Below are 13,926 nucleotides of genomic sequence, written 5' to 3'. Positions count from 1 at the left end.
TGTAATGTGCAGCTGCATGGATCCAGCCAGTGACAGCACTTATTGGCTGACCATTGGCCATAAAGTTCCAGGGCCACCAGGTCATCCGGATATCAGCCCATTTTGCCTTTGTGGGATTTGTGCAAGAAAAAGTAAGTTGTGGATATATTTCTCCAGGATGATGTTTCTTTCTCACCATGTTAAATATATACCGTATTTGCTCGATTATAAGACGACCCCGATTATAAGACGACCCCCCAAAATCTGATTATTAACTTAGGAAAAAAAGAAAAAGCCTGACTATAAGACGACCCCAAAGGAAAAAAGTTTTACCAGTAAATGTTAATTCATGTAAACTATTTTTTTTAATAAAAGCTATGATTGAGAAAAATATTTTTTTTGTTTTTATTTCTTGTATTTTCCAACCTGTCCCCCAGTTACGCACATCTGCCCCCAGGCTTGCCACTCCAATATGGCACTGTGGCCCATGATATGCCTTTTAACCCTCTATATGCCACTGTGCCCCATGGTATGCCTTTTGACCCCCTATGTGCCACTCTGCCTCCAGAAATGCCTTATACCCCTATATCCCATTCTGGCATTTAGGGGGTTAAAATGCATATTATGGGGCAGAGTGGCATATAGGGAGGTATAAGGCATTTCAGGAGGCAGAGTGGCATTAAGGGAGTTAAAAGGCATTGTATAGAGCACTCTGCCTCCAGAAATGCCTTATACCCCTATATGCCACTCTGGCATTTAGGGGGTTAAAAGGCATATTATGGGGCAGAGTGCCATATAGGGAGGTATAAGGCATTTCAGGAGGCAGAGTGCTCTATTAAATGCCCCCTTAACGCCACTCCAGAAATGCCCTATGCCCCCATTTAACACACACACACCCTATACCCCCATTTAACACACACACACACTCTCTCTCTCCCCCCTCTCTCACCCCCCTCTCTCAACCCCCTTCCCCCTCTCAGCCCTCTCTTACCGGTGCGTCCAGCCGGGGCAGCGGGTTGACGTCGCCTTCCGCTGCAGCCGGAAGGAGGTGGAGTTGGCAGCGGGGGTTTGTATGCGTCCGTTGCGTATACTTTCCCCAGCTGTCAGAGATCAGAGTTCCCCGCACCGCGCGGCACCGGTGCGGGGAACTCTGATCTCTGACAGTCGGGGAAGGTCTACGCGACGGACGCAGATAACCCCCGCTGCTAGCCACACCCCCTTCCGGCTGCAGCGGACGTTGTCTACGCGGATCGCGTAGACGTCAACCCGCTGCACCGGCAATACAGCAGGAAGCACCGGTAAGTGTGTGTGTGTATGATGGAGGGGGGGTGAGACAGGAGGATCCAGGTCCCCTGCAGCGGTGCGGGGATCTGGATCTTAGTCTCCTAATCAGACCTCTATTTGAGGTCTGATTAGAAGACGACCCCGATTAGAAGACGAGGGGTATTTTTCTGAAAAAAACCTCGTCTTATAATCGAGCAAATACAGTATTATAGTGAGTTAACCGCAGCAAGTGTCTGCTCTAAGAAGTGCAGAGCTTATTTATTTTAGAGTTGCTATGTTTAACATCTGTGCTATTTAAGTGTGTAAGTTTAACAAAGAATTAAAAAAGAAAACAATGTAAGTACTGATTTCACATTTTTGAGCCTGGGGGCACGAAACATACTGAATGTTGTGGTAAGCACCATGTCTATACTTAAAGCAAATTTGGTGATATTTAAATAAAGATTTTAAAAGGTTTGTAAACATCCTGGGTTTTTTGTTTCAAAAGAAATAACAGAATTGAACAAGTGATTCATTTTTCTAATTTCTACGCAACTTTTGTTCTGATAGTGACACGGTCCTTACCTTCAGCACGCTCCATCCAAAAACAAACCAGGCTAGTGTGCTGGGGCCCACATGGATCTGATGTGTTACCACCGTTACAAGAAATTTGATAAAAATTCGTATCATATAATACACTTAGCGCAGAAGTACTGTGATCAGTATATGTCACTGTGAGAGAAGCAGAAAAGCATGAAGACTACACCTCTCACCAGAATCTTCGTCCAGGAACACCTGGTCAATGGAAGTCTTTAGAACATAGGGCAGAGATATTCCGATGAGGTCTACTGAACTGTTCCCTTCGACACAGTAGTGTCTGTTATAGAATTATTTAACCACATGAGAAAGCACAGGCATGGCAGAGTTGCTAGGAAACATTCAGCCCCTGACATGAATTCTCAGTAGATTCGATGGTGCGCTGAAACTGAACATTCATTGAAGCAGCCGGGTATACAGAGAAGAGCACAAAGGGCCCCAACAAAGTGCTTGCCAATGAAGTTTAACAAAGAGAGGGCCTACCAGGCTTTCTGCCAGCAGTGCCTGTTATAGCAAATTAAAGGGCAAAGCTGTTAAATGGTCTCGTATTAAGTATATATGTCGATGCTTCACTGGCTATGGAAAAAAGTTTGCATTTAATAAAAACGTCCAGACGCCCTCACATTGAAAAAGGAAAAAAAAAGTCACATATCCCTTACCTCAGTTGCGGCAAATGATCCTCCTTATGTTTTATAAATATTCAAATTTGGCACCGTTTCTCATACAGAGGATACGTCTTACTGAGCAGGAGGACATTATGGTTCATCCATAAAAAGCCAACTTCCTCTTGATGACTTTTAGGATATGAAAATTAATTTGAGAAAATGACTTACAGGCTGTACTTTTTTGTTTTTCAGTGGAATTGTTTAGGGATATTTAGTTTAAACAATTGACTATTATGCCAAAAGGAAGGCGAGACCTGTAGCCAAACTAGCATACCTATTCATTTTGATCTCCTAATGTTATGTCCCTTTTCACCTCACCCTTACAAAGACCGTGTCAAGTGTTGGACCTAGCAGGACTTGACCACGTGTCGGTGTAGCAGCCGTTTCCTGTACCAGTTTGCCGCTCTAGTGTCGGGCTGGCTCCAGGTCTGTTAGTCCTGGTGGCTCCCTGGCGAGAGAACACGTGTTGTTACGCTGACCCATGAGTTAGGCCTACACATTGTATATCATGCCTTCCCGTTAAACCACTAATGGTAGTGCATGGCAAGAGTTTGGCACATTATTTAAGAGGTGGAGTAGGCAGCAGAAAAAGAGTACAGACCGCAAAGGGGCACAAGGAAATGAGGGTTCAAAAACAACAAAGCAGCAGAACAGAGGTGCAATGTGACCAATAAATTTGTTGCAGGTGCAAAAGTGTTTAACTTGAATAGCTGCCAGGTGTACAAGTTTGGTCGGGACATTTCTGACTAGTACTTGCATCTCACTCACCAGCTGCCCTAGGCAATTACCAAATTGGTTGGAGCCAGGGTATTACATAGGCAGGATGTGATGAGACAGAATCAACATTTAGTGCAGTTGAATTGTAGCATGATGTCATAACTCAGGCCACATACCCCTGAGAGCCATTACCTCAAAGAGCCCTGTGCTACCCACCTTAAATTGAGCTTCTACTCTTTCCCTAAAATCGTATCAGGCCAATCTGGGCATATACAGAATATCAGCACATGGATCACATATGGTAGACAGTAAATTAAAACTGGTTTAGTTAATAAACTGCTGTAACATTATAACAATGTGCTCAATGGTCTTAGAACTTACTAAAGACTGCAGTTAGTCCAGAGAAAGCTGATTCATTTTGCAAAGATGAACAATTTTAAAACTGCTTGTGAACACAGGGGTCCTTTTTAATTTCAGAGTCAGAGAGAAACTAGTTGCGCTAGTGATAATATATTATAATTGTCTCTGAATCTCATCTTCTGCCTTTAAATTCTTTTCAGCGGTGAGAGGGATTGCCAGCATCATTTCCCAATTCTCTGGATGTTCTTCTTCTTTCCAAGGTGTTTGTATCTGTAAATATCTTCTATCAAAAATACCTAAATATCTAAATATACAGTATCAAAAATGCAGTTGAAAAGACTGATTTTTGTCATAAGACAAACGATTAATAAGCTTGTCATACTATATATTTTTTTTTTTTTACTAAGAAGCCATTTTTAGTAATGAGGTAAAAAGCCCAATTAGGGGGGCTAGATATTGATCTAATGCAAACAAAATCGAGATTTCTGTTCACCATACCATGTATACATATACACATGCAATGAACACAGATTGCAGGGCAGCCTTTTGGAACTTTATAATCATCATTATTAATGGAAAAATAAAAGCTTCAGCCTGGCTTAATAGAGAGGGTCAAAGTACACTCAGTTTGAAACATGAAGCAATAAACACATTCAACAAGGAGTTGAAAGGTCATCTATACAGAGTATCCCAAGGTCTACTATGCCATGGCATTCCAAGTACATGCTTTTTTCTCCTTGATTCCAATGAAACAATTAGACGCATGCAAGCATACAGTGTAAAGGAAAAGGTTCATCTCAAGCCTTCTAATCGCAGACCCTGAAAGCCTTTTTCCTCTCGATAATAGGGGTCAAATGGCACCATGGCACATTCATGTACTAGTTTGCTGAAAAATGCAATGGGAGATTAGCCAAAGTATATACAGGTCTCTCTTCTCCTATATACCAGATCACCAGAGACCTGCCCCAGATCTCATTCATGTAAAAAGAGATTGAAACATGGAGGCGAGTGGTTTACACAAACAAAAAGGAAGACAGTTGTGGCTACAAATGAGAATAAACCACCAAAAGCTCTTTCCCGACATAAGGTTCCTGACCAAAGATGACATACTCCATTAAGAATCAAACATTAGTAGCATTCTTCATGGTCACCCCTGTGACATCCTCACGTTTCTCATTCTATCAGATGGCCTTACATGGAAAATGGGAAAGGGAACTACAATTACCTTTTCCAGGTGAATAATGATGCAGTCTTAGCTACGAAAGGGGTCTCGAAATATTTCACACCAAATAAATTTAACAGACTTGGGCACATGGACCAAAAGCAATTTTTTCACAACCTACCTAGAGTCATGTGGTGACTATTGTGGAGATTGACCGAAGATACAAGAAGATGTCCGCTAGGATTGAGGGCCCTTCCCTACATACATTAAAGGGTTATGTGGGTTATTTGTCATTATGCTTATATTTGATTTCCTCCTGGTATCGATGCCTGGGGGAGCAGAGTATAAAGGTATACTACATGAAATAGCACAATTCACAGTTCCCGATTTGTTCTTCACGGGCTACATTATTGTGCTTTTATTGTTGCAATAGTGCCGCAACAGGGACGGTGGGCTTCTCAGCTGCATCTCAGGTAAATTTGTCCCAGTCCTTGTACATTTTCCTTGGTTTGTGGGTTTTTTTTTTCTCATCTTGGTACACGATGTGTACACCGGCTAGTGCTACGAATATATTGAGTAATGTACCACCGTTGCTCTGGAACATTAATAAACTTTAAATTGGAAAAAAGTTGGAATGGAGTTTTAAGGTGTTCTAGCATGTACAATTGTTCCATGGATTTGAAAAAATTGAAATGTGTTATTTTTGCTTTTATACATGATTTTACAATTACTAAAATAGCTGGTACAGACATGTAAGATTAAGTTTAGCAATATCCAGCTACATTATGAACAGTATACAAAATGTATGCATTATCTCTTAACCTAATTAGATTACGTCCTTATAATATCCGTTGGATTATCCCCTCTTGGTTGAGAAGGTTTACATTAGATCTCTCACACACAGTCCGTCCAAGAAGGGATGATACCTTCAGATTAATGTAAAGCAACAACCTTGTCCGTAACTCCAATAGGATAAAGCAGATATAACTGACCTAATAACTGTCCAGCGCAACAATAACCACCCATGCCATATTGTTGGGGATCAATTATTTTTATAAAGGGATTCCCTGTCTGTGCATTGATGTGAATACATTATTTAAAGATAGATGTAAATACAGCCTCTGAGCAGGGTCAGACAAGCCTGAATGCAAAGCATCTTCAGTGAACCTGCAAGACGGAAACTAAAGAGTAAATGGATATCAAAACCAAGCACGCTGTAGATAGTTATTTACATTTTATTTCTCCTATAGAACTGCATGGAATGCAGTGTCCCACGGCAAGATGAAATTAGACCGAAGCCAGTCCTAGCCCAGGCTAAAGTCTGCAAGATGTGATCTGCCTATTCAATGGCGCACAAAGGAATGCCAGATTTTTTTTTGTTTAACTTGTCTTACTAAATGAAGCAACCGAACACAAAAAAGACACACAGAGCAAATGCTAGACCCACAGAAATCTATTCCTATACTAAATACCTCTAAGGTGAGAAGACGGCTCTTTATTTTACCGTTAGATGGAACACTTTCTTTTTATGCTGCCGTTTGCAAGTGGGAGAACACTTTTCAACATCATTCATTTTATTTTGCCCTTTTGGCCATGAAAGGGTAAAGTAAATCTTCTGATATGGCAACACATGCACTAGAACTAATCCACACCCGCTGATTACAGCTCAAACAATGCTGTCTTCTTTGTGGCTCCCACACCTGTATGTTGGTATTGTTATGAATACCTTACCGATCATTTATCTGAATCATTTAACCCAAGGGAGTGCTAAAGCAAAAAGGGAATTAGAATGAATCCAATCAAAAAATCTATTAACCCAATGCTTCTTCACATCCCAGACCTTCATTAGAAGCACGGCCGCGGCTCGCGGTCACTTCTAGTAACCAGTCATCAGAGTAGAGTTTTTGGGAGCTTGCCTGAGTATCGCTTTACATGCCAATCGGAAATTGTTACTTAGTTTCTTAAATGTATTGGGAGTCAGGCCTTTCTTCTTATTTGATCGTTATACTTGCAGCTTGGCTCCTAGTTTAGGGCTGGAATCTAATCTTATTGGGTCTAAAACAATCTAAATTTTTGCACACCTGTTAAGTAAACATATACACACACAGTCTCTCTCTCTCTCGCTTTCCCCGTTTTCTGGTCCCTGAAACCTTTCCCCATCCCAAGTAAAATGTTTGCTGATGGTGTGTCTGTCTCCGGGATATTGCTGAGCCCGCAGGAGCGTCTAAAAATAGCCAGCTTGCCCACATACTGACAGATTAGCAACAGATTAGGTTTCCGGTAGATAACATGACCCAGTGTAATTTGTTTACATTGCACAGCTTTGCATTAAACATATTACCAAGGTAAGTCCAAGAGATAGGATACCAGCAGTGAAAGCGGAGATTTAGTTGCCATGGTAACACAGAATTACCTATTTCTCAGTTAAAACTGCACCTATGGCACTAGGTCACTGGTTCTCCAACTGTACAGTGCCTTGCGAACGTATTCACCCACCTTGGCAGCTTTCCTATTTTGTTGCATTGGAACCTGGAATTAAAAATGGATTTGTTGCGGGTCTGTATCATTTGATTTACACAACATGCCTACCTCTTTGAAGATGCTAAATATTTTTTTTTTATTGTGAAACAATACTTTTGTAGCGCCACCTTTTGCAGGAATTACAGCTGCAGGTCTCTTGGGGTATATCTCTTTAAGCTTGGTACATCTAGCCACTGGGATTTTTGCCCATTCTTCAAGGCTAAACTGCTCCAGCTCTTTCAAGTCGGATGGGTTCCGCTGGCGTACAGCAATCGTTAAGTCATACCATGGGCTTAGTAAGCAAAGCACTAAAATGCCATATTTATACGTTTGGTCCACCAACAGAATTCTATGTATTACATAGTTAAGCGTGTTAAAACAGTAAAGTTAATTACTTACAACAATCCAGGCGAAACTAAAATGACATATTCATGAGAATGATTTATCACAAACTTCTATACTGTAAAGTAGAATTATTCCATATCGGATACTCACAACACATTCTGTATTTTAACAGTTCATTTACAGTGTATTGAACATGACCTTTGATAACATTCCTCGTCAATAAGAGACTGCTGTTTTTTTCTGATCTAGATCTGTGGTACCTACACATTACACTTTCCATGCAAACCTTATTCTATTTTATTAGAAACCCATTAAAGAAGGACTAGCTCCAGAGGGAGCGGGTACAATAGACATGGTTAAATATTTAAGATTTTCTGGTGTATTTTTTTTCCACGTGACAAAATACAGTCAATAGAACTACTTCTGAAGTCGGTTCACATTCCTGCAATGGATAACAATCCAAAGTACATCATCCATAAGCAGATCAGACAAGCGTGGAAACATTTTAATCCTCGTATAAATAGAGGGCAGGGGAACACAGTCTATAAAGGGATCACTAGGAAGTCCTCTTTCTACAGGGCCCGGGTGGGTCACTCATGCATGTTTGGAATAAGCTAATACAGAACACATTTACCCCACTAAGCTACTTCATATATAGCTTTTCTCAAACTTAAAAAAGGTGGGATGGAGCACCAATCAATCCCGTGTCCAACATCTACATCCAAGGTGTCAGAAAACATGTAGTTTATAAATCAAAAAAGGCATGCTGCGCAAGCAAAATGTACCATTTGATCCAGGATCACAGGTATATGCTTACATAGTTATTTGTCTGCATTATTAGCTGTCCAATGTTAGTTAGTATACTGCGTGAACTGTCTACTTCATTTGAAGGCATGACATAATGGTGAAAAAAATTGATTATTAGAAAAAGCAATTATATATCAGATTATATATAATCAGTAACCTTTTTTTATTAACTGTTCTTTAAACACTTAAATCTCCCAGCCACCTTGTTCCCCCTAGTTGAAGGAACAAAGGTCCATACTGTAAAGTCCTGCATGAAATGCAGTGAATGAGAGACCTATGCCTAACAAAGCTCTTTGAGAAGAATAATTTCCACATCTTTACAAACATAGGGTGTACTTCTCTGCATTCTAAAACATTTGCTTAAGTCCACCCATGCTTTGGCGAGGGGTGCATGGAGACGCCACCAGAAGTACAAGGCAACATTTTCAACCTATGTACAAGTTATATCCCTTTCTCCAAAGATGTATCGTAGGAAAGTCTACTGCCCCAAACAGCCTCATTATGTAGGTCCCCCGGAAAATCTTCTAACAGCCAGCTCTGGAGCTGCTTGGAGGTAAAGTGCATGTGTGCGCGCAAGCACATCAGTGTTCCCTCTAATTTTTAGTAGTTGGTATGGGCAAAAATCTTATGCTTGTGCAAATGTTACCCTGCACTGTGATTAAGCCTAGTGGCGAAACGCGTGAGATTGACTTTCCTCATGCTGAATCGATTTTGTGGCTTTCTGAATAAAGTTGGATATTTTTACTTCACCGGATCCCCCGTGAGTATGTCTCCATAGATATATGAGAATGAGGTGCGCTGGTGAAACACTTGCTTCTTTTTGTGTGTGGAGATTCGCATAAAGATCTAGCTGCTGCCGACTGCAGCTCTTTCTAATACCGTGGCATAAAGACTGGTCGGAAGAGATTAACACTGGATCATTCTTTAGTCTTTGAACTTTGAACTAGCGACTCAACTTTCTTACGTTAGCCTCACTGTACATCGCTGAACGCCGAGTACGCGCTGACTCCTACAGAAACGTACACCTGCCCTTTATACTACACAAAGGTTTCAAACTGACATGGAAGTACCTCGAGTCATTTCTTTGATTAAATTGATCTGTGCCATCAGCGTTATCTTAAGGACACTTGACATGGAAAACTAAAAGGATCTTCACTTAGAGTTTGAGAATTCTTATTCTTTTTCAGTTAATTACTTCTCTAGTAAAGAAACTTGACATTTTTTTTTGCTTGTGTAGTAAAATGTAAGTTTGCTCTTCTAATTTCTGCTCGGTCTTTATTTATTTTGGCTTTGGTTTATTTGTTCTATAAATTGTTGTTACATGCTTGGTATTTATCATAGCTTTGCCTTTGTTTACAAGCATTTAATCATTTTCTTATGTTTCAGATGCATAAAACAATAACCTTACTTATTATCCTTACTGATGAACATAAGGGACAGTAATATTGAAGCCAAGCCATTTTTCTACGCTATGGGTGTTATGTACCCGCAGAATACCCTACAGTACAATGTAAGCTTATCAGTAGGTTATAGGGTTCCCTGGAGTACCCCACGGTACAATGGCAATGGAGGTTTGATTCTCAAGGAACAAAAGCTGACTCCAGCTACACGCAACGCTCTTGACCCTTCACAGTACACTTCTTTTGGTTCTGGTCTCCAAGGACACATACTATCAGAACCCATTGTACCCGTTATGGCTGGGACTGATAAAAAAAAAAAAATCCCAATTAGTTTCCCACTAACGTAACTGGTGTGGCTAGATAAGAACATAGTAAAGCCAACACACGATTGGTGGAATATCATGTGTATGATATTTGAATACTATAGCACACTTACTATATAAACATTTAAAGGGACACCCTACTTCCCGGGAAACAGCCTTATCAACAATGAACGTCTATTGAAGTATTCAGTACGTACTTTAATATGCATCCCCCTCCACCACCAAAAACCCTCTGTTAACACGCTGCAGTGTCTCACCGCTTCCACTCTTGGCAGTTTGGGATTCTTACCCAGCCAATCACTGCAGCGACCCGCTCCCATATAAATCAATAGGGTGGCTTTTGGTGCTTGATGGTGGGGGGCTCTATAGACCCCTTGAAAATCTCATAGTATCCACACGTGCACAGCTAAGAGGGACATCTGGAGGCATGATGTATAGATGGTATTCTAGTGAATATAGTCGCTGCAGTGTCCCATTAAGAAAGCTAAAGCAATACAGGTCAAGCCTCAGTGTAAGGAACATCTGCTGCCTTAGCTGTTCAGTATGCAAAACTATATGATGTGCAAACACCAATTCTCACAACAATGTACGGTATGTAACAAATATACACTCAACCTCATATACCATTATCACACATACGAATACATACTCTACTGACATCAGACAGTTCACGTCGTGCAACTTTCCACCCAACATAATAGGTACTATTATAGAGTATGCACTGCAAAAGGTCTAATCATGCCAGAGATACCATGTTGTACAAATCTTTTAGTGTCATTACTGTACAAAAAAGTCCAATTTACTCTCCCCCATCTACTGCATTATCTGTAAACAGACACATCACAAACACGAGAAAGCGCGTGTGCTGGGCAGAACCTAGCATGTGCATACACCTTGCTGACGTCACCATGTTCTGTAAACATACACACCTTTAAACCGTATACATTTATAACCTTATAAATGCCAACTGCGTTACTTGCTTTAATTACACATACTAACAAGAACTGTAACAAACAGACTACATACACATAGCAAATATTTAATATTCTGTAAATACACCTCTATACCCCTACATCGAGCCTTACATGACTCCTATAATCATACTAAACCCGGATTCACGCAACGTGACTGTATATTCAGTATGCACTACCTACTTTATGCTCAGAGTATAAAGATATCCCACAGATATCAAATGTCTGTATTATATCATATTCCTTAAACCACACGTACGTTCACAGCATGACTAGCATTCGATATTTTCCTGTGCGACTCCAGTCCTCTAGGGCCGCAATTGGGCCACAATTTTTGGGAAGAAAAAAAACATTAAAACCTCTTGTTTTCAGACTCGGAAACACAGGATTCCGTTTGTGGCCCTCGAGGTCTGGATTTGTTCAGCCCTGTATCTAGTACATCAATTACACAGCGGTTACCATGGTAACAAATTACCCCAGGGATAGGTTAACGTCAGGTAATCCCATAGTGACTACAGGTGATATGAACAAGAGCAGCCTTGGCTGCTTAGCGCATGTTTTTAACGCAAGATATACTTATTGTGAAATATGGTTATTTGTTAAAGAAGTGAAAAACACTTTGGCGTTAAGCGGCGATGAGGACGGCATCAGCAGCCAAAGCACTACAAACAATTACTAAGGTTTCCAGTGGAACTCAAGACAGCGTTGCGACCAACGTCAAAACCGCATTGTTTCCTGCTTGGCCCCAGTCCGACCTCAAATAATTCCTCAGTCTGAGAGCTCAGGCAGGTTAATCTTAAGTAAATAACGGTGACATACACAAAATGTGTTTATGGCTACTGAGAACTTGTACTTAAGAAGGAGTGTCCTCGGTTCTGTTTTATTTATATGCAATAGAGGATCTATTAACCATGGAAAAAGCATTTCACTTCTGCGCTGGAATCTCAAAAATGGGGGGAAGTCATAGTCTATGCCCCAAATATGTATCATATGGCACCCATAGGCCCCAAACAAGAGTATGTGAGTCCCACAATACCAAGGTTTCTGTGGTCACCACTACTAATACTCCTGTCTGACACTGGATCCAACTTGGGAGCAGCCACTGGACTACTAGGCATAGGCAACAGGTAGCCATATAACGTACATGAATCTAACATAACCTATTAAATGACATGTACAACATATCTGTAAGAGCACACATACACATTTACAGTGGCTGCCGAGCACATCGCACCCTGAATCCCGAGGGTGTATCTATGTGTAGAATGGTGTATAATTAGAGATGAAGTAAAATGTTAAAAAACATCTGTTAGCTCAAATAAATGCCTTCATAAAATTATAGACAGTACAGTTGATATATGGATATTTTATGTGCAATATAAATAAATGTACTGCACAGTCTTGGAGTACCAAGTACTAGGATGCCTCTGGTACCTACAGGGTTAAAGCCAATTGTTACAAATGTATGAACCCTGTCTCTATCTATACAGATCTATAGCATAAGGATAAAAACATTTCGCCTATCAATCATGGGGAGACGATCGTTACAGGTTCCCAAACAGGCTGGATCGGAACTGATCAGTAGCGAGAAAGATACTTTTAAAGAAACTTTTAGAGGGGGTTGTTTTATTCCACTTACGATCTGATGTGAAGTATCTCAGTGTACCGGGAGCGTGTTATTCCGCTGAGCGCAGAGAAATGCTGTAGCTCCTCACCTGCGAGCGGTAAGGAGATCCGTCCCGAGTGAAGTCCGCCAGGAGTGACGTTCCATGGGAGAGGACTCCCTGACCAGCAGGGACTCTGTGCGGCTGCAAGGCTCGAGACCGGACTGCACGCAGGCTCCGGCTGCAGGCGGGGACAGCGCCCTCCTATCACAGCTAAAGCCACGGTGTGGGCAGGAGCTCCCTATCCAGGTACGCTGCCGCTGGGGACACGGGAAACAAACCGCTTCGTTCATTGTGAAGTTCCGGTAACTGCATCTGCATGACGTCACGACAATTTGAACTAGCACATATATACATGCAACTGCAAAGTAATTGAGAAACCTCAGGATGTCTCCCTCTGTACTTGTTTCTTCCCATTTCTCTATGTGACAGGTGGAAAGTGAGCTATTTCTGCTGCCGGATGAAGCTTGGAGTCCACACACTACATAGTAATCAGCCTCAGGGAGCGAGATGGTAACAGATGACCACATTTTAAAGCAAGATAGGTGACATTTTAATGCTTTTATATAAGTAACAAATATAGTTGACATTCTGCTCTGGTTGGTTGAAACAAATTTTGTATTTGCTTATACTTTATGGAAATACAGTGTGATGTGTCTGCTAGGTGCCACTAAACCTAGGCTCTCCCCAGGCATACACCGACAGCCACACACACACACACACACTCATGCTAACACCATACACTAATATATTCTTACACTGTGTAACACCATATGCTCACTAGCACCTTACAGTAACATACACTTTGCAACATGCTAACACAATACACAAACTTTAACACTACATACCGACACACACACACTGACTAGCATTTATATATATACACACTCACACACTATTCACCATATTACCTTGATGAGTCCTGTCTCCCCTGCAACTTGCATTCTCCTAGTGGGGTCACATAATACACATTACGTGACCCCAACCTCCCTTGTCCATCAGAATTCCTTCCAGTATCAGTTCTGTTATCCAAGTACTTCTGCAAAAGGCCAGTGCCTTCTCACACACCCTCCACTGATTGAAGGGACAGGGGAGAGGCTGTCCCCATGGTGCCCCCCCCCAACAGGCCACAATATTGCAGATAGATTTGTGG

The 13,926-nt window shown here is 41.3% G+C and overlaps 1 protein-coding gene across 2 annotated transcripts in view; it reads right to left on the bottom strand.

The window, feature by feature from the left end:
* CRACDL (CRACD like) overlaps window positions 1–13,030 on the bottom strand; it is a 44,139-nt gene extending 31,109 nt beyond the window's left edge. Inside the window, exon 1 of one of the 2 annotated variants that reach the window (XM_053455163.1) lies at window positions 12,749–13,030. The gene's annotated coding sequence lies outside the window, so the exon portion shown is untranslated. The remainder of the gene's footprint in view (window positions 1–12,748) is intronic. The other variant, XM_053455164.1, reaches the window with a different exon arrangement.
* Window positions 13,031–13,926: the final 896 nt, after the last annotated feature.

Source organism: Spea bombifrons, chromosome 2 (genome assembly GCF_027358695.1).
Source record: "Spea bombifrons isolate aSpeBom1 chromosome 2, aSpeBom1.2.pri, whole genome shotgun sequence".
Classification (NCBI taxonomy): domain Eukaryota; kingdom Metazoa; phylum Chordata; class Amphibia; order Anura; family Pelobatidae; genus Spea; species Spea bombifrons.
The sequence above is the reverse complement of the archived record's forward strand: the minus strand, read 5'-3'. Positions and strand labels throughout refer to the sequence as shown.